The sequence below is a fragment of the Mobula birostris genome, chromosome 7 (assembly GCF_030028105.1).
Source record: "Mobula birostris isolate sMobBir1 chromosome 7, sMobBir1.hap1, whole genome shotgun sequence".
NCBI lineage: Eukaryota > Metazoa > Chordata > Chondrichthyes > Myliobatiformes > Myliobatidae > Mobula > Mobula birostris.
Genome location: NC_092376.1, coordinates 114079052 through 114102911, shown reverse-complemented (window position 1 = coordinate 114102911; position 23860 = coordinate 114079052).

The window sequence follows — 23860 nt, the reverse complement described above, 5'->3', positions numbered from 1 at the left end:
AATGGTTGTATCATCAGCATATTTATAGATGGCATTTGAGCTGTGTCTAGCCACACAGTCATGAGCATAGAGAGAGTAGAGCAGTGGCCTAAGTAGGCATCCTTAGGGTGCACCAATGTTGATCGTTAGCGTTGAGATGGAGATATTATTACCAATCTGCACAGATCTTCTGGTTGGAACATTCTTTACTAGTGCAAAGAAAACATTAAACATGGCACTTCTTTAAAATTTTCATCTAAATTATGATCAATATCTATTTTTGAGATACCCTGACAATGTAGATAATTTGCTTTAGCTTAGAATAATTTGAAATATTTTTCATGTGACCTTGATATTCCACACTATTCTTTACATTCCTCATTACAGCTTTTGCTTTTGGTTTTCTCATCTATTATTATACTTAGTAATGCTTCCTCTTACCTGAATCTGTATTTAATTTTATTTTTGAGGACTTTGTAATGGACGCTTGTTTTCCCCCAGTGCCTCTCTGCCACTGTACAGCAGTACTTGTGCCTTGCTGCTCCACAGTGAATTAGACATATGGCTGGGACTCCTGAAAGTGGACACTGGAATGGTGAACATTGTACATCTGTAGTGCTCAACAAGTGCTCTTAAAGTCTTTGCACATTGCAAAGGAATATTCTTCACAGATGCTGCTGACTCAGAGAACCAACTCATGTCCAGAAGAATCACCTTTCCAGGTGCTGTTGTACAATGCCACACAACCCCTGGCTTGGCACTATTAGATCTTTATGCACCTCACATAAACTCAAGCCCACGCATGGACTTCAGAATTTTCTCTTCTCTAAACCTTTTGCACGTTTTTATTTTTTTCTCCTAATGGCCCAAGCAATCGTTCCTCTTCAGATGACCTGTCTTCAGAGTCTACCTGTGTCAGTGCCGGTACCTCACTGCCTTCCTTCAGTGGAATGAGATCTGCATACCATATTCTCCTCCCATGTCACACTTTCACTCCCAGTCCCAACTAGTGGAACAGGAGCTCCAAATTTCTTATTTTCCATTATCATCTTTTTTTAGTTGTTGGCTCACTTCTTATTGAGTGTTCCCTGTAACATCTCATGGTGATTTCCGCAGGTGTTTCCATAAAAGACACCTTTCTTTGCTGGTATATCTCGGTGGGGCCAGTGGACCATACTGAATGGCTCCAGAATCTCGTCCTCACACAAAGATGGGAGTTTCTGTACAAGGTCCCTCAACTGACATGGCTTGATCAAGTTGATGCCCATGATTATTGGTAGATGGCTTTGGCCCAGAACTTGGATAAATAACTTGTTTTTTATGCAACCCAGTAATCTTTCTCCTTTATAAATCGCAGAGTACCTCCTGTATTGATGCTCAACTACATTTTACTCTGCCTTAACAGAAGGTGTTTCAGCTTTCCTTGTGCACTACAATTGCTGAGGTTCCTTAAGGCTGTCATAGCTGGAGGAGGTAATGTGGATACGTTCCCACTACCAATTAAATGATCCCAAAGGTGTGTGACTCAAATAGCCTCTGACAACCAAGTCCAACTCCTAGCCTTCACATGTGGCTTGACTCAGCCTGGTAGAACTGACAGGAGGAGGAGCAGAGGCAGTTACTGGCACCTTAAAACCAGCCGCTCCGAGCAGATGGGATTCGTCAGCTACGGATGGCAGCTCATCTAGAAGAAGGAAGACTCTGATTTCAAGCCTCCACTGCATTGCAGCTCTATCCACTCATGAGGATAGCTTCTGGAGTAAACGCCAAGGAAAAATCCAGTGCTTGAATCCCTGAGGCAGCCCTACGTTGAGTTCAACGCTGACTGGTAACTACTACGACACCGGAGGTGCCAAACTGTATCAGTCTCACTGTTCCTTTGGATTTATCAGCTGCGTGGAGAGGGGGAGTCTGCTGCATGGGCAACAGCTTCCTCTCCACATTGTACTGCCCTGGCTTGCATATCGGCTTCAACAGCTAGGGTGCAACATCCATGGTCGACCCTGAGCAACGTAGGGCCAGTTGGTCGTTAAATATGATTCTATATATTTGATTTTGTTACAGTGATTATCAGTTTAATTTCCACTTCAGAACATGTGCATGTCACCTTGGCAAATTTTTCTCTGCAGTGCTATTTATTGCTATATTTTTTTCAATACAGGACATTAAACTAAAGCACTGACTGTGGTCCGGGATGCAAGTGAACATTGAAGATCCTTTTGGGTGATTCTCAACCAAAATCACCAAAACTGAATTAGTTGTTATTCACATCGTTCTTATTTTGGGACAAAATTGTTGCACATGGCAGATGGATGAAATTTCAAAGTAATTTACTATTTCCAGGCTCTTTTGACCTTACTTGTAAGTTTTGCTTCTTTTTGGTACAGGCATTCACTGAAAGTACCTTATGTTTCTCACCAGTTTAGTTATAACAATAACAGCAGATTTAATCTCTTTTTAATAATTGTATTAACTGTTCTCTTATCAGTGCAACATACTAGCTTGTACTGGTTTAATCTTACATCTGCAGACAGAATACTCCCAACTTGATCTGCAAAAAAATAATTCACCACCTCCCCCCACCCCCCATCAGAACAATGGTATTTATAGATGTATTGCCTCTGCCCTCGAGCGTAACTTTACCAAGCTCCAAACTCTTTGCATGTGCAACCATCTCTAAGGATTTTAGTTGTGTGCCACCATGAGATCAGTGCTGCTGCAATGTAAATCAACTATAGATTTCAAAGCATCTCTCTCCTGGGGTTCCAACATTTCCATGGCAACGCATTTTGCACATACCACATTAGCAGCCATCCAAGTGGCAGTGCCATCTTTGTCAACGGCATATTCGTTCAAAGGGAAAATTGCTTTCAAGTGTGTCTGCCTATGATCAAGAGAACAATTTTCTTTGTAGTCGCTGGTTGGAACGAATCTGTTATGATTTATTCGACAATAAATGCATCACAAGCATATGCTTGTGTCAAATAATCAAGCACCTTTTTTTGTTTCACCTGTAATTTTCCGTCATGCTTAATAAAAACAATTGAATGAAGATATATTTTTAATAATCCTATTAGATAGAAACTTTTGTTTCTGCGGAAAAGGAACAGTATACCACTTTAAGTAGCTAACAACAATAACTTTCATTAATACAGCGATTTTAATGTAAACAAAAGCATATTGTACAAGGATTGTTATATTTGACCAGCACCAAGCAACACAACAATATAATACATTAACAGAAGACTATAAGCTTAATAAAGCACATGGTCTACAAAAAAGAGAGGTGGAGAGTCAGAGAGGATTGTAGTAGGAATTCCAGGATTATAGCTGTGTCAACTGAATCATAGTTGCCATCATTGGTGATTCAGTTCAGGGAGGATGACAATATTAGAACTAGAGGAGCACAGATGGGTGGGACAAGAACAGGAAGAGATTTGAAAACAAAGATTAAACTATTATTTCTATGCCAGCTTAGGAAATTTAACATCTCAGTGCATATCCTGATAAATTTTACTCAGCCATTGTTGAGAGTGTTCTGACCATGTCTGTCACGTTTGGTTTCCTACCACTTCCTCCCTCTCCAAGTTCAGGTTGCAGTGAGTGGCCTGGTTAGCGTAGAAAATCATTGGCTGGCCAGATGTATCGAGGACGCCAATCAGTGTCCAAGTGTGGAGTAATGGTAGCTGAGTGAACATCAGGTTTCATTCAGTAGGAGAGGACAGGGTCTGATTGGAAAGACACCATTGGGTGAGGGGCTTGTACATTACAGGAGTGAAAGTAAGTGGTAGGAGGGGCCATTACCTTCCTGGAACAATGTGCACAGATTTGTTTGCCTGGAGAATTGGTTTGTTTAATGGGCATCCATCACAGAAATCAGGTCAGGTGGAAAAACTAATCAGGTTTTCTGATGATTCACCAGAGAAATGGGCTCAACTTTGCTTCATTCCATGGTAAGAATGTAATTGTTAGCTGCCTGAACTCCTAGTCCTTTGTCCTGCAATAGATAGTTCTGTGGTAGATGCAGTACCATCGGTGATCTGAGCAACAAACAGGGAATTCATCTGGTGATGTGCTTGGGTATTTAGCCACACAAAGAAAATCTGTATTTAAGACAAATTAGGAAATGTAAACAGTGGCTTCTTCATCTAGGAAAAGAAAAAAATATAGCAACAGTGCATGAATTTTCCACTGGGTGACCATTCTTCTGAATTCACCACATGATGCCCATCTCACACTTCGACACCTTCTATGTCTGACTCCCAACACGTTTTACCTGCCATAAATTATCAGAGAAGTTGCTATTAAATGTGAACAAGAGATTGATTGGAAGTTACACTGAAATGCAAGCAACAGAAACTAAATTTGTAAACAGGGAAAATTTGGAGAAAACTGATAGTGAGGACAGAGTCCCAGAAGTATGCAGAACTAAACAACACCAATAACTTGCTCTCATCATGTTGTGGGCAGGACATTTGATCTTGGTGTTATCAGTGCTTCAAAGACACTCCCTAGCTGGGGGTGATGATGGATATCTGCCTAACATATCAGAGTTGTTCCTGTAAATATTGAATGGGTTTTTAAACTAGCAGCATGCTTTTATTATGCGATTGCAAAGGCTACACCTGCCTTACCAAAGGTTTATCAATTAACATATAATGTGATGTCCATTTTCTGGAAAAATCTGGGCAGTTGTAATTCAGGTATTGCTTCACTGATTGGCCTGGGGTTTATTTCAGCTAAGTAAATATATAGTGGAATTAGGAGAGAATTTTAAAGTTTCTGCCACTCTTACTTTATAGCCACTTTATAGAAATCTGAAGTCACCACCAGGCTGAGTATGTAGAAATGTAAGGCCCTTTTGATTTCAGTACAATAGAAACTACTTAGAATGTGTTTGATTCATTAAGATTCTATACTTGTATCCATTTTATCTTTAATAGGAAAGCATAATTAGGCTTGTAAATAAAGCAATTCCCACACTGACAACTCTCCAAACGTTTCAGAAAATCGCTGGATAACTGAAGAATTCTTAATTGGTGTATTATAGTTAAACTAGCTCCCTATTGGATACAAGGGATGAATGAGATTATCCTATGTTACTCAAATCTTAAAAGCCAGATGCAATTAACTTAGAAACATATTTCTTTTTTTTATCCTGTGAAGGACTGAAGGGATGGGAAATGGAAAGAAGCAATAGTCAGAGACAAAGTTGCAATTTAGTAGCCTCCAGGCCTGTCCTCTGCTCTCTTCAAGCACTAAAGGAAAGTAAAAATTGAGACCATGTTTCTTCTGATTCACCTTGAAAAACTGCAGATTATACTGACACTAGCGAATAGGAGCTTACTGTCCTGTGCACAACCAAATAACATGTTTCTGAAGGATTCCAAGTAATTATAGTGGTGAAATATATGTGTATGGAAAGGTGCTCCAGCAACACTTCTCTCTACCCTGTGTGATTTATCATGCTCATAAATCAAAGTGGATGTGACAGAACACACATACCAATGATAAATATGCTTGTTTCATTCAGAAAAATGTGGTTACACTGGAAAGATTTTGTACTTAAGTATTACTACTTTTATTTTCATAAATTTGGGAAAGTAGGAAATGGGTTTTAAGGTAAATCTGGAGGATTGTTGAAAAAGATTCTAGTAAGCTTATTTTGGACCAATGCCTCAGAGGCTAGGAGGACATAATTCCCATTACCTCAAAAGACTTGTCCATCACCTCCTGCACTCACATTCCATTTGAGGAGAAACAGGTGCTTGAATAAAGCTCCGAGCTCTTCTACAAAGATTTTCACTCCAAACTTTCATAAAATTCCTAAACTGTTAATTGATCTCCTCAGGCCAATGGTTACTTCTAAATATTACATGCTGATAGCCAGGTTAGACCTCTTAAAGCCTTCTTTTTATTTATACTTAGTATCTGCTGGTTCTTACTGACAGTCATATCTGTCCAGTAATGAAACAGAGATACACTAATAAGGGAATTTAGAAATTTAATTCCAAGTTTCGATTTTGTCTTTAATTTCAGTAGGTTTTATTCAAGATGGAGTTTGACAGAATTTTTTGCTGCTGTTTATATGAATCATCTTTACTTATTGAGTCAACAGAAAAAAATTGTCTACTCTGACATCAATAAAAGCTCTCCTCATGAGTCTAAAGAAGCATATTAGTAACTAGTCATTAAATAACAATGCATTTATGGCATATGCAAAACAAGTACAATAGATCTTCAAAAGCACAGAAAATTTGCACGTGCTATTCTTCCTAAAGATAAATCTCCATATCAGAAGGAAGAATGCTCTCTTGGTTAAAGAGACACGTTACCTCAACAGTAAGTTACACAATATAAGTTAGAGATAAAGGCCATTCAACAAACTACATAATTTGTTTAATAAATTCAAATTTTCATCCATAAAATGAGTCCCTAGAGAGGTTTGGTCAATTCAGTGCAAGCAGCTACAGCGAGACTGAAAAGAAAGAGAGGATATCGGTGACCTAGGACTCAGTTAGGTTAGATTCAGCTGCTTTGGTTTCACAGCAAGCGCACAAACCTGGTTATTAAAAAGCAGTAAGGGACATATCGGTAAATGTCACAGTCATTAAAGGTGGCGCATGTTCCAATATTTCTGCAAGATGGTGTTAGTCTTATAAACATTGTGCAGAGGATTTGTCCATTGGCTGTCAGCAGTTGGTTGGAGAAGTAAGATACAACATCCAAAGAGAGGAAAATAGTTAAATGTCAGTTAGCATGGAATCTCAGAAGGAAAATTGGTTATCATCAGGAGGAATAAGCTGGGAAAATCATGCAGAAAGTGGGATCAGATCAAGAGCATGGACTCAGGAGAAGAGGAGCAAGACCTGCAGCAAGGTTTTAGTTGATGAAAGAGAGCGAGAGAGTGGAAGGACAAGACTGTTACCTCTGAAAATGGAAGCTGTTTTGTCAGCGGTTGTCGGGGAAAAGCACATAAGCTAGTAGAGCCACTGCCTCACATTTCCAGCAACATAGGTCGAATACTCATTTCCAGTGCTGTCAGTCTGGAACATAGAACATAGAGCAGTACAGCACAGGAACAGGCCATTCGGCCCACAGTATTGTGCTGAACCAGCTAAAAAGCAAATCAAAAGCACCCAGACACTAATCCTTCCTACCTACACCATGTCCGTATCCCTCCATCTTCCTTACATCCATGTGCCTCTAATGTACTTGCCTCTACCACCATACCAGGCAGCGCGTTCCAGGTAGTAATGACTCTCTGAGTGAAAAACTTACCCCTTGAACTTACCCACTTTCACCTTCAATGCCCGCCCTCTGGTGTTAGACATTTCAACCCTGGCAAATAAAAACTCTGTGCCCAGTCTGTCTATACCTTTCATAAACTTGTAAACCTCTATCAGAACTCCCCTCAGCCTCAGAAAACAACACAAGTTTATCAATCTTTTATGATAGCCGTCGTCATCATAGCTACCCCTCGAGGTCGAGGATGATGGTCTTCGTTCTGAAGAAGTGGCCCACAGAGCAAAGATGCCTGTGTGTGTATTTGTTTAACGTGTACTTGATGTTGCACTCCAAGAAGCACACGATACTTCACAAATCAACCAACTGATTCCAATGGCATGGAAACCACGACGATTGGAGCTGATGGATTTGTTGCAGCATTCATCCGCCTTCACAGCCGTTGAGTTCGAAGTAACTTCATCCGCCTGTTCCACCGTTGAGGTCTTGGTTGGATTGTTCTTTGTCAGGGACATCACCCTTGACCTTACCGCCATGGGTGACCCTACCAGGAGCATAGTTCCAGACGGCATTGCTCTCAGGATCACAGGACCACACAAGCTTCTCCACCATGACAAGGTGACAATCCACGGAGAAGTTGTGATAGCACATGCTCTCTAAACCAGGCAGCATCCTGTAAACCTCTTCTGCACCCTCTCCAAAACCTCAACGTCCTCCTATAGTGGGACAACCAGAACTGTGCACAATATTCAAGATGTGGCCTAACCAGAGTTTTATACTCCATTCTCCCACTGACATCATAGGATTCTTCCAGATACAGTGTTCCGGTTTTCTCCCAAGCTCCCAAAGGTTGATTGACCACTGTAGATTGCTTCTAGTGTTTAGCAGAATGGTAGAATCCGGCACCAATCAGTGGGAATATGGGGAGAATCAAATGGGATTAATGTGAGATTAGTGTAAATGGGTGCCAGCAGGTCTCAATAGGTGGAAGAGTCTGTTGACTTTGTGACTCTTGGATGCCAAAGGATTAGAAGGCAAGCCTCTATGGGCCACCAGGATGGTTTGAGTGGGACAAATAATAGAGTACACGGAGTAGTCTGGAGGGTTTAGTATGTCAATGTTTTAACACTCTTGGTTTTTCACAAAAAGACCATAAGGCCATAAGATATAGGAGCAGAATTAGGCCATTGAGCCCTTCGAATCTACTCCACCGTTTCATCATGGCTGATTCATTTCCCTCTTAGCCACAATCTCCTACTTTCTTCCCTTCATGCCTTGACCAATTAATCAACCTCTGCCTAAGATATACACAATGACTTAGTCTCTACAGCCGCCTGTAGCAACGAATTCCACAGATTCACCACTCTCTGGCTGGAGAAATTTCTTCTCATCTCTGTTCTAAAAGGACATGCCTCTATTCTGAGGCTGTGTTCTATGGTCTTAAACTCGCTCACTACAGAAAATATCCTTTCCGTATCCATTCTATCAAGGCCTTTCAACATTCAATAGGTTTCAATGAAGTCACCCCTCATTCTTCTGAATTCAAGTGAGTACAGGCCCAGAGCCTTCAAACACTATTCATATGATAAGCCTTTCAATCTCAGAATCATTTTTGTGAACCTCCTTTGAACCCTTTCCAATGTCATCACATAAGGGACCCAAAACTGCTCACAATACTCCAAGTGTGCCCTCACGAGTGCTTTATAAAGCCTTAACATTACATCCTTGCTTTTATTTAAGATGGGGAAAGCAATTAAGTTATCTACAGTAAGCCTTATTCTGGACGGAATCTGATTTTTTTTTGTTTTTCCTGCCTTGGGCTCTTGGTCCAACCAATCTCTACCCCGGGCAACAGTTATTTCTCGGTTCTTGTCGATTCTCTAGATCATAGTCTGTAGGTAAGCTGAGCAAGAAAGGTAGGAAGTTATTAAGATCTCTTAAGGCACAGCCCTACGAAGTATCCAGAGACCAAAACAATCCTTCCAGCTAAAGAAGCAATTCATTTGCATTTTTTCCAATTTTGTGAGATTGGGTAGGAAGGTCTGGTCAAGTAACTGGAATCAAATTGGCAATAATTATTATTTTATTTCACTCCAGGGGAAAAATGTTTCAATTGCAGCATAACAAGGGAAGAAACTGTGTTGTGCAATTAATTTCAAGGCATTTTCATTTAGTCATTCAGGTAGCCTGATGAAAATGGAGGAACTTTCCTGGTGCCTGTTCAAGCTCGTTTCCCAATCAACACTTCCCAGAAAGGTTATTGACCTTTTCATCTTAAAGCTGTTTTTAAAACTTCGGTTAGCGCAACAAGGATGCTATACAGATCAGATAAAGAACTATTTGAATTGAAGTTATTAAAATTATTGTACATTAAATGCTATAAGAATCTTCGGGTAATACACAATACATAAATTCAAGTACATTTATTATCAAACAGATTTGTTTATTCACTGGCAGCCACAAAGCAACAAACCCTAGAGAAACAAATTAAAGAAAAAAAAACAAAAAAAAAGGACCAACACCCAATGTGCAAGAGAAAGAAAAATAAACACAAATCATGCAAACAATTGAAACGAACAACAACATTCCGAACCAAAGTTGAGTCCTCAGATCTGAACTCCGGAGCAGCCCGAAGTAGGCCCAAAGCCTCACTTATTAGTTCATTATATCAGCAGGCACAGATCACAGCAGCTGGGGCAGTCTTCACAGCCTCAGTGCCATGGAGAGAGGAATAACCATCGCAGAGAACGAGTGAAATTGGCTCTCGCCCCAGAGCCCAATATCCTGTCTTTTCAGCCTATCTGGGCCGGCATTTGAATTGTCCAAATGATAGAACAGTAAAAGGCTTCAGCGCCCTGGGGAAAGGAGTGAAGATCGTGGAGAGGGAGTGAAATCAGCTCTTGTCTCTCATCTGGGCTGGAGTTTAAACTGTCTAAATACAGGGATTATGAAGGAACTACTAGTGCTGGAATACTTCATAGTATTATATTGTGATTGTCGTGTGCTTAGCTCTCAGGACACAGCCTACAATAAGTAGCAAGAAAAAAAATGACCAGAAATCATTTGATCAATTGCAATTAAAATGACACACTGAACGTTTTTTTGTCCACTTTCTCTGTAACTGTAACACTATATTCTGCACTATTTCCTACCTCAGTGTATCTATGTGTGGCTTCATCTATCTGGATGACAGAAAAAACAAAACTTTTTCACTGTTTCTCTGTAAATATGACAACAAATCAATGTCACCAATATTAAATTGCAAGAATTGCTGCTTCTCCTGTCAATCAGTTTACTTTGTTACTACTACCCTTGTTGGCATGGGACACTGTTATCTCTTTTGTTAATTCATTTCTTGGGACTTGGTGGGTGCTGGCAAAGCCAAAGAACTATGAGGAATGCATTAACCCACACTAACCACATTTCTTTGCTTATAGAGTCATAATGTCTGTGCCACCTGTGTTACCTGTCTACATCAATCCCAATTGTCCACATAAGGTCCATGGTCTTCCAAGGCTTGGCAATTCAAGTACTTGTCTAGATGTTTCTTAAATGTTGTTTGGGTATCTGCATCTACAATCTCTACAGCACATTTCAGATTCTAACCACCTTCTGTGCAAAACAGTCCCTCTCCGATCTCTTCCAAACCTCCAACTCTCACCTTAAACTTATGCTATCTTGGTCTATTATTGTTGCATGTACCAAGGCAAAGTGAGAAGCTTTTGTTTGTCCTGTCTTGTCCATGTGGAAGATTTTTACTATCTACTCCTTTCTCTATCCCCTCATACTTTTATCTAACTCTATCAGACACTCCTCCAACACAGGGAAAACAAACCCCACCCATTCAGCCTCTCCGTGTAATGAAATGCTCCAATCCAGACAACATCCTGACGCATTGTATCACCTACTCTCCAAATATCACTACCTGTTTCTCTCCTCCCCTCACTGCAAACATCATCATGACCTCTTTCCCTTCATACCACCCTTTCAGCTGTTGTCTTGCTTCAATTATTTTCCCAGATGCCATTCACCACTCTGCTATTATTTACCGCACTGTTAAATATTCCTCCATTCCTTCCTCATTCCCTTTTGATAATCAGAAAGAGGCCAAAGTCCCTCTCATTCTCAGACAGTTTAGCCCCAACCCTTTCACATCCAATCCACTTGCCTCCTGGAGGTCTTGTATACTGTCAGTAAAATAATTGTTTTAAATCTGAAAGCTGTCTGTTTGCACTTCTAAGAATTTATTTGTCCCTCTCCATCTGATTAGTGTTAGAAATTTGAACTTCTGTCTCACAGGTACTGTATAAGCAATCATATTGGCCTTTACAAGTTGCTATCAAAACACAGCCAAGATAATTAGGTGATATTAAGATGTGATTAATTAATATTTTTCAACAATCAGGGTAGCATTAAATCTGAGGAGAGTTAGCTGGAAATGCCATCTTTTCCTGGGAAGTCCACATCAGACAGGTGTAGGGTATTTAAAGATCAATTGCACAGAGTACAGGAAAGGTATAGAAACATAGAAACATAGAAAATAGGTGCAGAAGTAGGCCATTCGGCCCTTCGAGCCCGCACCGCCATTTATTATGATCATGGCTGATCATCCAACTCAGAACCCCGCCCCAGCCTTCCCTCCATACCCCATGGTTTCTGTTAGAATGAAAGACAAGAATGAAAAGACTGGAGAACCGTGGATGTCCAGAGAGGTGATGAGCTTAGACAAGAAGAAAAAGGGGAAGTATGCAAAGCTTCAGATGTTAGGCTCAAACAGAGTGCATGAGGGTTATAAAGAAGCCAGAAAGGAACTCAAGAATGGAACTAGGAAAGCCAAGAGGGGCATGAAAACTCCCTGGCAAGTAGGATTCAGGTGAATCCTAAAGCAATCTATACATATATCAAGAGCAGAGGATAACTAGGGAGACGGTGGGACCACTCAAGGGTAAAGAGGGGAACATCTGCTTGGATGCAGAGAATGTGAGTGAGATACTTAATGAGTATTTTACTTTGGTATTTACCAAGGACAAGGGGAGGGTCAGGAGTTCAGTACTGAGTGCATAAATATGCTAGGGTATTTTGAGATCAAGGAGGAGGAAGTGTTGGGCCGCCTAATGGGCATTAAGGTGGATAAGTCCCCAGGGCCTGATGGAATTTACCCCAGGTTTGCTGGGGCTTTGACCAGTATCTTCGTGTCCTCTCTAGGCACAGATGAGGTCCCAGAGGACTGGTGAGTGGCTAATGTTGTACTCTATTTAAGAAGAGAACAAGAGAAATTTCTGGAAACTATAGACCGGTGAGTCTCACGTCAGCTGTAGAGAAATTGTTGGAGAAAATTCTTAGGGATAGGATATATGAGTATTTGAATTGAATTGAATTGAATTGACTTTATTTCTTACATCCATCACATACTCCAGAAGATTAGGATGCATGGGATCCACAGCAAGTTGGCTGTTTGGATGCAAGATTCTTAACAGTGTTGCTGAGCAGAGAGAACTTGGGATCCAAGCTCAATGCTCCTTGAAAGTGGCCACACAGGTCAATAAGGTGGTTAAGAAGGCTTGTGGAATGTTTGCTTTTATTAATTGAGGCACTGAGTTCAAAAGTCAAGAGGTTATGTTGCAACGTTATAGAAATCTGGTTCGGCCACATCTGGTGTCTCGCATACAGTTCTGGTCACATCACTATAGGAAGAATGTTGAGGCTTTGGAGAGGATTCAGAAGAGGTTTATCAGGATGCTGACTGGTTTAGAGGGTATATGCTATTCTGAGAGGCTGGATAAACTTGGGTTGTTTTCTCTGGAACAGCAGCTGCTGGGGGGAGATCTGATAGAGGTTTATAAGATCTTGAGAGACATAGATAGGGTGGACAGAGAGTGTCTGTTGCCCAGGGTAGAAATACTTAATACCAGAGGGCATGCATTGAAGGTGAGAGGGAGCACATTCAAAGGGGATGTGAGAGGTAAGGTTTTTACTCAGAGAGTGGTAGATTCCTGGAATGTGCTGCCTGGTATGGTGGTAGACACAAATACATTAGAGGCTTTTAAGAGTCATTTAGATAGGCATATGGATATGAGGAAGGTGGAGCGATATAGACATTGTGTAATTTGGAGGGATTCATTTTTTGATTTTTTAAATTTATCTTTCAGCTGGTTTGGCACAGTATTGTGGGCCAAAGGACTTCTTCCTGTGCTGTACTCTTCTATGTTCTATGTTCTATGTTCTAATATTAGTGGATAAATTATACTGTGACGTTTCCAATTCTTTTGGGGCATCTTGAGGACATCCCAAAGTGGTGTCTTCATTTCCAGTGTGAAATTTGTCAACCAGCTTGCAGACATATATTTAATGATCTCACAGCTGCATGCACCCTCATAACATTGATGCCACCCTCTGCGTGATATAGACATGATCCCAATATTGTTATACTTCAGCTCCACATAGCTATCCATCCCTTCCTTTACCTCACACAATGGAAACCAACATGAACACCTACTCACATTGACTAATAAAGGGATCCTGAACTGTTTGGTGGCTAAGTGTTGGATTTCTTTAACTCATAGTGCAGTTCGAGATGTTTCAGTAATCTTGTCATATTTGGCTACAGGTACTATGATCTACAGGTGTTTGTAGACACAAATGACCCATTTGGCTTCCCCTTGGTTACGAGCATCATTTGCAAATGGAGAGCCCATGCAGAGCAGGATCATGGATGGGCGAGAAAGGTGTAGTTTGTCTCATATTGAGTCGGGGAGAGAACTGAAAGATTATGATCTCACTATCTAAATGGCTGTCGTTGCCAGTGAGGTCACATGAATAGGTTGTTTACTTTGTTCCGGAGGGTTCATTAGTGCCTCTGTGTGAAAGCAACAAACAAAGCAGCCTGAGTTTAACTTAATTACTTTAATTTACATTTGTAATAAACCTTATCTGTACAGATAATTAAAGTGGAATTAATATATGATGATAGAACGTTATTATTTAAAATAATTTTCACTTTATTTTGCTTATGTCTTTGGACTAGTTACATTTGAAATTACTCAAAGGTTTGTACTTGCAATAAATAGGGTGATGGAGGAACTCAACAGGTCAGGCAGCAATTCTGGAGACCAGGATCTCAACCCAAAATGGTAAGTGTCTATTTCCTTCCACTGATGCGGCCTGACCTGCTGAGTTCTTCCAGCATCTTGGTTGTTGCTCCAGATTCCACCATTCCACCATCTACAGTTTCTTGTGTCTGTGTGTGTGTTAGTGTGTGTGTGTGTGCGTGTGTGTGTGTGTGTGTGTGTGTGTGTGTATGTGTGTGTGTGTGATTGTGAGTGTATGTGATGGCTTTGGGAAATGCTCTTTAAAACTACCAGCTTTCAAGATACATGTCTGAAATATTACAGCAAAGCACTCTGGGCACCTATTGCAGGAGACAGAATGAGTCCTGGCATCATCACTTGTTCTCGTAGGTAGCAGTAAAGTATATGAAGCAATTCCACTTGGAAAAAATGGCCTGTAAGGGAGTGGGGGGGGGGGGTTAAATTCAAATATCTGTCTCTTAAAATATTACATGAGCCACATCATAGGCCACACTTAGATCCCCTCCAGTTCGCCTACCAGCCCCAACTAGGAGTTGAGGATGCCATCGTCTACCTGCTGAACCATGTCTACGCCCACCTGGACAAGCCAGCGAGCACTGTGAGGGTCATGTTTTTTGACTTCTCCACTGTGTTCAACACCATCCGCCCTGCTCTGCTGGGGGAGAAGCTGACAGCGATGCATGTGGATGCTTTCCTGGTGTCATCGATTCTTGATTACCTGACTGGCAGACCACAGTACGTGTGCTTGCAACACTGTGTGTCCAACAGAGTGATCAGCAGCACTGGGGCTCCACAGGGGACTGTCTTGTATCCCTTTCTCTTCACCATTTACACCTCAGACTTCAACTACTGCACAGAGTCTTGTCATCTTCAGAAGTTTTCTGATGACTCTGCCATAATTGGATGCATCAGCAAGGGAGATGAGGCTGAGTACAGGGCTATTGTAGGAAACTTTGTCACATGGTGTGAGCGGAATTATCTGCAGCTTAATGTGAAAAAGACTAGGGAGCTGGTGGTAGACCTGAGGAGAGCTAAGGTACCAGCAACCCCTGTTTCCATCCAGGGGGTCAGTGTGGACATGGTGGACGATTACAAAGACCTGGGGATACGAATTGACAATAAACTGGACTGGTCAAAGAACACTGAGGCTGTCTGCAAGAAAGGTCAGAGCCATCTCTATTTCCTGAGGAGACTGAGGTCCTTTGATATCCGCCGGACGATGCTGAGGATGTTCTATGAGTCTGTGGTGGCAAGTGCTATCATGTTTGCTGTCGTGTGCTGGGGCAGCAGGCTGAGGGTAGTAGACACCAACAGAATCAACAAACTCATTCGTAAGGCCAGTGATGTTGTAGGGATGGAACTGGACTCTCTGACGGTGGTGTCTGAAAAGAGGATGCTGTCCAAGTTGTATGCCATCTTGGGCAATGTCTCCCATCCACTACATAATGTACTGGTTGGGCACAGGAGTACATTCAGCCAGAGACTCATTCCACTGAGATGCAACACACAGCGTCATAGGAAGTCATTCCTGCCTGTGGCCATCAAACTTTACAACTCCTCCCTTGGAGGGTCAGACACCTTGAGCTGATAGGCTGGTTCTGGACTTATTTCCTGGCATAATTTACATATTACTATTTAACTATTTATGGTTTTACTACTATTTAATTATTTATGGTGCAACTGTAACGAAAACCAATTTCCCCCGGGATCAATAAAGTATGACTATGACTATGACTATGACTATAAACATAGAACATAGAAATCTACAACACATCACAGGCCCTTCGGCCCACAATGTTGTGCCGACCATGTAATCTACTCTACAAACTGCCTAGAATATCCCTGCTACATAGTCCTCTATTTTCTAAGCTCCATGTACCTATCTAAGAGTCTCTTAAAAGACCCTATTGAATCTGCCTCCACCGCTATTGCCGGCAGCCCATTCCATGCACTCACCACTCTCTGTGTGAAAAACTTACCCCTGACATCCCCTCTGTAGCTACTTCCAAGCACTTAAAACTGTGCCTCCTTGTGTTAGCCATTTCTAAGCCCCAGAAAAAAGCCTCTGGCTATCTGCACGATCAATGCCCCTCATCATCTTATGCACCTCTATCAGGTCACCTCTCATTCTCCGTCGCTCCAAGGAGAAAAGGCCAAGTTCACTCAACCTATTCTCATAAGGCATGCTCTCAAATTCAGGCAGCACCGTTGTAAATCTCCTCTGCATTCTTTCTATAGTATCCACATGCTTTCTGCAATGAGGTGAACTGAACATAGTACTCCAAGTGGGATCTGACTAAGATCTTATACAGCTGTGACACCTCATGGTGTCTAACAAGCCTGATAGAGTTCTTTGAGGAGGTGACCAGGCATATAGATGAGGGTAGTGCAGTGGATGTGATCTATATGGATTTTAGTAAGGCATTTGACAAGGTTCCACATGGTAGGCTTATTCAGAAAGTTAGAAGGCATAGGATCCAGGGAAGTTTGGCCAGGTGGATTCAGAATTGGCTTGCCTGCAGAAGGCAGAGGGTGGAGGTGGAGGGAGTACATTCAGATTGGAGGATTGTGACTAGTGGTGTCCCACAAGGATCTGTTCTGGGACCTCTACTTTTCGTGATTTTTATTAACAACCTGGATGTGGGGGTAGAAGGGTGGGTTGGCAAGTTTGCAGACGACACAAAGGTTGGTGGTGTTATAGATAGTGTAGAGGATTGTCAAAGATTGCAGAGAGATATTGATAGGATGCAGAAGTGGGCTGAGAAGTGGCAGATGGAGTTCAACCCGGAGAAGTGTGAGGTGGTACACTTTGGAAGGACAAACTCCAAGGCAGAGTACAAAGTAAATGGCAGGATACTTGGTAGTGTGGAGGAGTAGAGGGATCTCGGGGTACATGTCCACAGATCCCTGAAAGTTGCCTCACAGGTGGATAGGGTAGTTAAGAAAGCTTATGGGGTGTTAGCTTTCATAAGTCGAGGGATAGAGTTTAAGAGTCGCGATGTAATGATGCAGCTCTATAAAACTCTGGTTAGGCCACACTTGGAGTATTGTGTCCAGTTCTGGTCACCTCACTATAGGAAGGATGTGGAAGCATTGGAAAGGGTACAGAGGAGATTTACCAGAATGCTGCCTGGTTTAGAGAGTATGCATTATGATCAGAGATTAAGGGAGCTAGGGCTTTGGAGAGAAGGAAGATGAGAGGAGACATGATAGAGGTATACAAGATAATAAGAGGAATAGACAGAGTGGATAGCCAGCGCCTCTTCCCCAGGGCACCACTGCTCAATAGAAGAGGACATGGCTTTAAGGTAAGGGGTGGGAAGTTCAAGGGGGGTATTAGAGGAAGGTTTTTTACTCAGAGAGTGGTTAGTGCGTGGAATGCACTGCCTGGGTCAGTGGTGGAGGCAGATACACTAGTGAAGTTTAAGAGACTACTAGACAGGTATATGGAGGAATCTAAGGTGGGGGCTTATATGGGAGGGAGGGTTTGAGGGTTGGCACAACAATGTGGGCTGAAGGGCCTGTACTGTGCTGTACTATTCTATGTTCTATGTTCTATGTTCTTGAACTCAGTTCCACAGTTGATGATGGCCAATACACCACACACCTTCTTAACAACACTGTCAACCTGCACAGCAGCTTTGAGTGTCCATAAGGCCATAAGACCATAAGACAAAGGAGCAGAAGTCAGCCATTCGGCCCATCGAGTCTGCTCTGTCACTTTATCATGAGCTGATCCATTCTCCCATTTAGTCCCACTCCCCTGCCTTCTCACCATAACCTTTGATGCCCTGGATACTCAGATACCTATCAATCTCTGCCTTAAATAAACCCAATGACTCGGCCTCCACTGCCGCCCGTGGCAACAAATTCCATAGATTCACCATCCCCTAGCTAAAAAAATTTCTTCGCATCTCTGTTCTGAATGGGCGCCCTTCAATCCTTAAGTCATGCCCTCTTGTACTAGACTCCCCCATCATGGGAAACAACTTTGCCACATCCACTCTGCCCATGCCTTTTAACATTTGAAATGTTTCTATGAGGTCCCCCCTCATTCTTATAAACGCCAAAGAATACAGTCCAAGTGCAGACAAATGTTCCTCATATGTTAACCCTCTCATTCCCGGAATCATTCTAGTGAATCTTCTCTGTACCCTTTTCAACGTCAGCTCATCTTTTCTTAAATAAGGAGACCAAAAATGCCCACAGTACTCCAAGTGAGGTCTTACCAGTGCCTTATAGAACTTCAACATCACATCCCTGCTCCTTTACTCTATTCCTCCAGAAATGAATGCCAACATTGCATTCGCCTTCTTCACTACCGACTCAACCTGGAGGTTAACCTTAAGGGTTTCCTGCATGAGGACTCCCAAGTCCCGTTGCATCTCAGAACTTTGAATTCTCTCCCCATTTAAATAATAGTCTGCCCGTTTATTTCTTCTGCCAAAGTGCATAACCGTACACTTTCCAACACTGTATTTCATTTGCCACTTCTTTGCTCATTCTTCCAATCTATCCAAGTCTCTCTGCAGACTCTCTGTTTCCTCAGCACTACCGGCCCCTCCACCTATCTTTGTATCGTCAGCAAACTTAGCCACAAAGCCATCTATTCCATAATCCAAATCGTTGATGTACAACGTAAAAAGAAGTGGCCCCAACACGGACCCCTGTGGAACACCACTGGTAACCGGCAGTCAACCAGAATAGGATCCCTTTATTCCCACTCTCTGTTTCCTGCCAATCAGCCAACGCTCTATCCACGTATGTAACTTTCCTGTAATTCCATGGGCTCCTATCTTGTTGAGCAGCCTCATGTGTGCCACCTTATCAAAGGCCTTCTGAAAATCCAAATATACAACATCCACTGCATCTCCCTTGTCTAGCCTACTGGTAATTTCCTCAATAAATTGTAATATGTTTGTCAGGCAAGATTTTCCTTCAATGAAACCATGCTGAGTTCTGCCTATCTTGTCATATGCCTCCAGGTACTCTGTAACCTCATCCCTGACAATCGACTCCAACAACTTCCCAACCACTGATGTCAAGCTAACAGGTCTATAATTTCCTTTTTGCTTCCTTGCCCCCTTCTTAAATAGCAGAGTGACATTTGCAATCTTCTAGTCCTCCGGAACCATGCCAGAGTCTATCGACTTTTGAAAGATCATTGCTAATGCTTCCGCAATCTCCACAGCTACTTCCTTCAGAACACGAGGGTGCATTCCATCTGGTCTGGGAGAATTATCTACCCTTAGACTATTCAGCTTCCTGAGTACTTTCTCTGTCGTAGTGGTGACTACGCATACTTCTCATCCCTGCCACCCTTGAGTGTCCGGTATACGGCTGATGTCTTCCTCAGTGAAGACTGATGCAAAATATTCGTTCAGTTCCTCTGCCATCTCCTTATCTCCCATTACAATTTCTCCAGCATCATTTTCTATCGGTCCTATATCTACTCTCACCTGTCTTTTACTCTTTATATACTTGAAAAAGCTTTTAATCTCCTCTTTGATATTATTTGCTAGCTTCCTTTCATAGTTCATCTTTTCCCTCTTAGTGACCTTCTTAGTTTCCTTTTGTAAGCTTTTAAAAACTTCCCAATCCTCTGTCTTCCCACTAATTTTTGCTTCCTTTTATGCCCTCTCCTTTGCTTTAACTTTGGCTTTGACTTCTCTTGTCAGCCACGGTTGCATCCTTTTTCCATTCGAAAATTTTTTCTTTTTTGGAATATATCTGTCTTGCACCTTCTTCACTTCTTGCATAAACTCCAGCCACTGATGCTCTGCCGTCCTCCCCGCTGGTACCATATGGACATGGACCTGAAGATCTCTCTGATCCTCCACACTGCCAAGTGGCTCACCATTAATAATATATTCTGTCTTCAAATTTGACATAACAAAATGAACCACTTCATAATTATCTGGGTTGAACTCCATCTGCCACTTCTCAGCCCAATTGGCATCCTATCGATGTCCAGCTGTAACCTTTGCCAACCCTCCAGACTATCCACAACATCCCCAACTTTTGTGTCATCAGCAAACTTACTAACCCACTCTTCTACTTCTTCATCCAGGTCATTTATAAAAATCACAAAGAGGATGGATTCCAAAACAAATCCCTATGGAACACCACTAGTCACTGTCCTCCATGCAGAATACGAACCATCTACAACCACTCTTTTCCTTCTGTGGGCAAACTAATTCTGGATCCACAAAGCAAGGTCTCCTTGAATCCCATGCTTCCTTACTTTCTGAATGAGCCTTGCATGGGGAACCTTATCAAATGCCTTAAAGAATTCCATATATACTACATCCACTGCTCTACCTTCATCAATCTGTTTTGTTACATCCTCAAAGAATTTATCAGGTTCATAAGGCATGACCTGCCGTTGACAAAGCCATGCTGACTATCCGTAATCAGATTATGTCTCTCCAAATGCTCATAAATCCTGCCTCTCAGAATCTTCTCCAGCAACTTGCCCACCACTGAAGTCAGACTCACTGGCTTATAATTTCCTGGGTTATCTCTACTCTCTTTCTTGAACAAGGGAACAATATTTGCAACCCTTCAATCTCCGATACTTCTCCCGTCCCTATTGATGATGCAAAGATGATCGCCAGAGGCTCAGCAATCTCCTCCCTCACTTCTCACAGTAGCCTGGGGTATATCTCATCTAGTCCCGGTGACTTATCCAACTTAATGCTTTTCAAGAGCTCCAGCACATCCTCTTTCTTAATGTCTATACACTCAAGCATTTCAGTCCGCTGTAAGTCATCCCCACAATTGCTGATGTTCTTTACTCTGGTGAATACTGAAGCAAAATATTCATTAAATACCTCTGTTACCTCCTCTGGTTCCATGCACACATTTCCACTATCACACCTGACCAGTCCTATTCTCACATGGTTCATCTTCTTGCTCTTCACATATTTGTAGAATGCCTTGGGGTTTTCCTTAATGCTGCTCACCAAGGCCTTCTCATGGCCCCTTCTAGCTCTCCTAATTTCATTCTTAAGATCCTTCCTAGCAACCTTGTAATTTTCTAGGGCTTTAACAGTACCTACCTTCTTGAACCTTTCGTGAGCTTTTCTTTACTTCTTAACTAGATTTTCTACATCCTTTGTACACAATGGTTCTTTAACCCTACCATTCTTTCCCTATCTCAATGGAGCATATCTATGAAGAATGCCCTGCAAACGTTCCCTGAACATTTGCCACATTTCTGTCATGCATTTCCCCGAGAACATCTACACCCAATTTATGTTCCCAAGTTCCTGCCTAATAGCATCATATCTCCCCCTACCACAATTAAATGTTTTCACAAATTTGCTGTTTCTATCACTCTGCCGCACTATGGTAAAGGAGATAGAGTTGTGATCACTATCTCCAAAATGCTCTTCCACAGACAGATCTGACACCTGACCAGGTTCATTTCCCAATACCAGATCAAGTACAGCCTCTCCTCTAGTTGGCTTCTCTACATATTGTGTCAGGACACCTTGCTGAGCACACCTAACAAACTCCATCCCATCCAAACCCCTTGCTCCAAGGAGATACCACTCAATATTAGGAAAGTTAAAATCACCATCACAACACCCTGTTATTATTGCACTGTTCCAGATTTTGCCTCCCCATCTGCTCCTCAATGTCCCCGTTACTATTGGGGGGGGGGTCTATAAGAAACACCCAGCAGAGTTATAGCCGCCTTTCTGTTTCTGACTTCGACCCACACTGAACCAATAGACAATCTCTCCATGACTCCCTCCTATTCTGCAGCTGAGATATTATCCCTGATTAGCAATGCCATGCCCCCACCTCTTTATTCTCCCTCCCTGTCCTTTTTGAAACATCTAAAGCCTGGCACACTCAGCAGCCATTCCTGCCCCTGAGACATGCAAATCTCTGTAATAGCCACAGCGTCACAGTTTCACGTATTGATCCATGCTCTAAGTTCATCTGCCTTGTTTATGATATTCCTTGTATTAAAATAGACACATCTCAAACCATCATTCTGAGTGCATCTTTACTCTAACGTATCCTTCCTCACAAACTCCGTACAAGCTGCCTCTACTTGCGTGCCAACCACCCCATCCAAAAAAAACCTTGAAAGCTAAGGCTTAAATGCTAGAAGTTAGTGAATCATATAATTAATAAAAATTGCATTGCAAAAACACATTGAAGTTTCGTTCATGCAATTATAATAAAAGACTGAGAGGTAGATATATGTTTGGAATTGCAGACTCAAGGTCACAAAAAATGGCTTTAAGAAAGCAACCCAATCTTAGAGAAAACTGGTGACATTTTTTTGTGTGATAGAAAGTTCATTTGCGGACTGTCGCTGGCTTGTTCTTGCCAGCAACGTCCATGCGCCAATAATCTATAGGACATGTCACACAGGGACTTGGGCCACATTTTTTTTTGTGGCTGTATGTTTGCTGCTATCTTATATGTGATATATGTGCCTGGTGCCGTGTATGACTATTGGTACTGTACCTTGGCTGTATTCATGGGCATTTGTGTATAGTTGAATGATAATCAAACTTGAACTTGTAGTAATTAGTGAATGAATAGAGAAGAATGTAACAGGCAATACAAATCGAAAGAAGTCTCTAAAGGTGACAAAAAAGATCTGCTAGCTGAAGCTGATCATATCCTGAGGACACAACAGTATTGACACTATGGAACAAAATATGAGTTCCATAGGAAAGGCCTGTGTTTGGTAATGTCGGTAATTAGTGCAGAAAGAATGATTATTTTACAAAGACAGGTCTTGGGCAATAATCATCTGCACAAAGACAGCCAATAGAGTTGATCGGGAACAGGAATGACTAGTTTATTTGTCACAGAGCTCGGTGCATTAGAATAATAAAGAGTGCACTAGAGTTCAGCGCCGACCTGAAATTTAAAATGTATCTGGGAGCCCAATTCGACAAAAAAGCCAAAAGGATTTTAAATTGGAGTCACTTAAATGTGCTATCGCAGCTCATGGTGGACCTCATCTTCCAGAAGGAAGACAGGTGTCACTGTTGGGTCACCATTAAAACTTAATGTATATTAACTGTAAGTCTGAAGACAAATGACTATCAAAATGGATATTTCTTTGCAAAATAATTGCTCCTTCTGCACTAGGGCTTTTCTCTTTGGGATGAAGGAAGATCAGAAGCAACTTAATGGACGAGTACTAGATGATAAGAGGCATAGATAGAGCAGACAGCCAGAGCCGTTTCCCAGTGCAGCAATGACTAATATGAGAGACATATTTTTGAGGTGATTAGAGGAAAGATAGGAGAGGGGGAAGTCAGAGGTAATTTTTTTTACACAGAGAGTGGTGAGTGCATGGAATGCACTGCATGGGATGGGGGTAGAGGCAGATACAGAGATTTAAAAGACTCTTAGATGGGTACATGGATGAAAGAAAAATGGAGGACTATGTGGGTGGGAAGGGTAGATTGATCTTGGAGTAGGTTAAAAGGAAGACACAACATTGTGGGCCAAAGAGCCTTACTGTGGTGTGCTGTTCTATGCTCCATATTCTATGTTCTCTGCCAAGA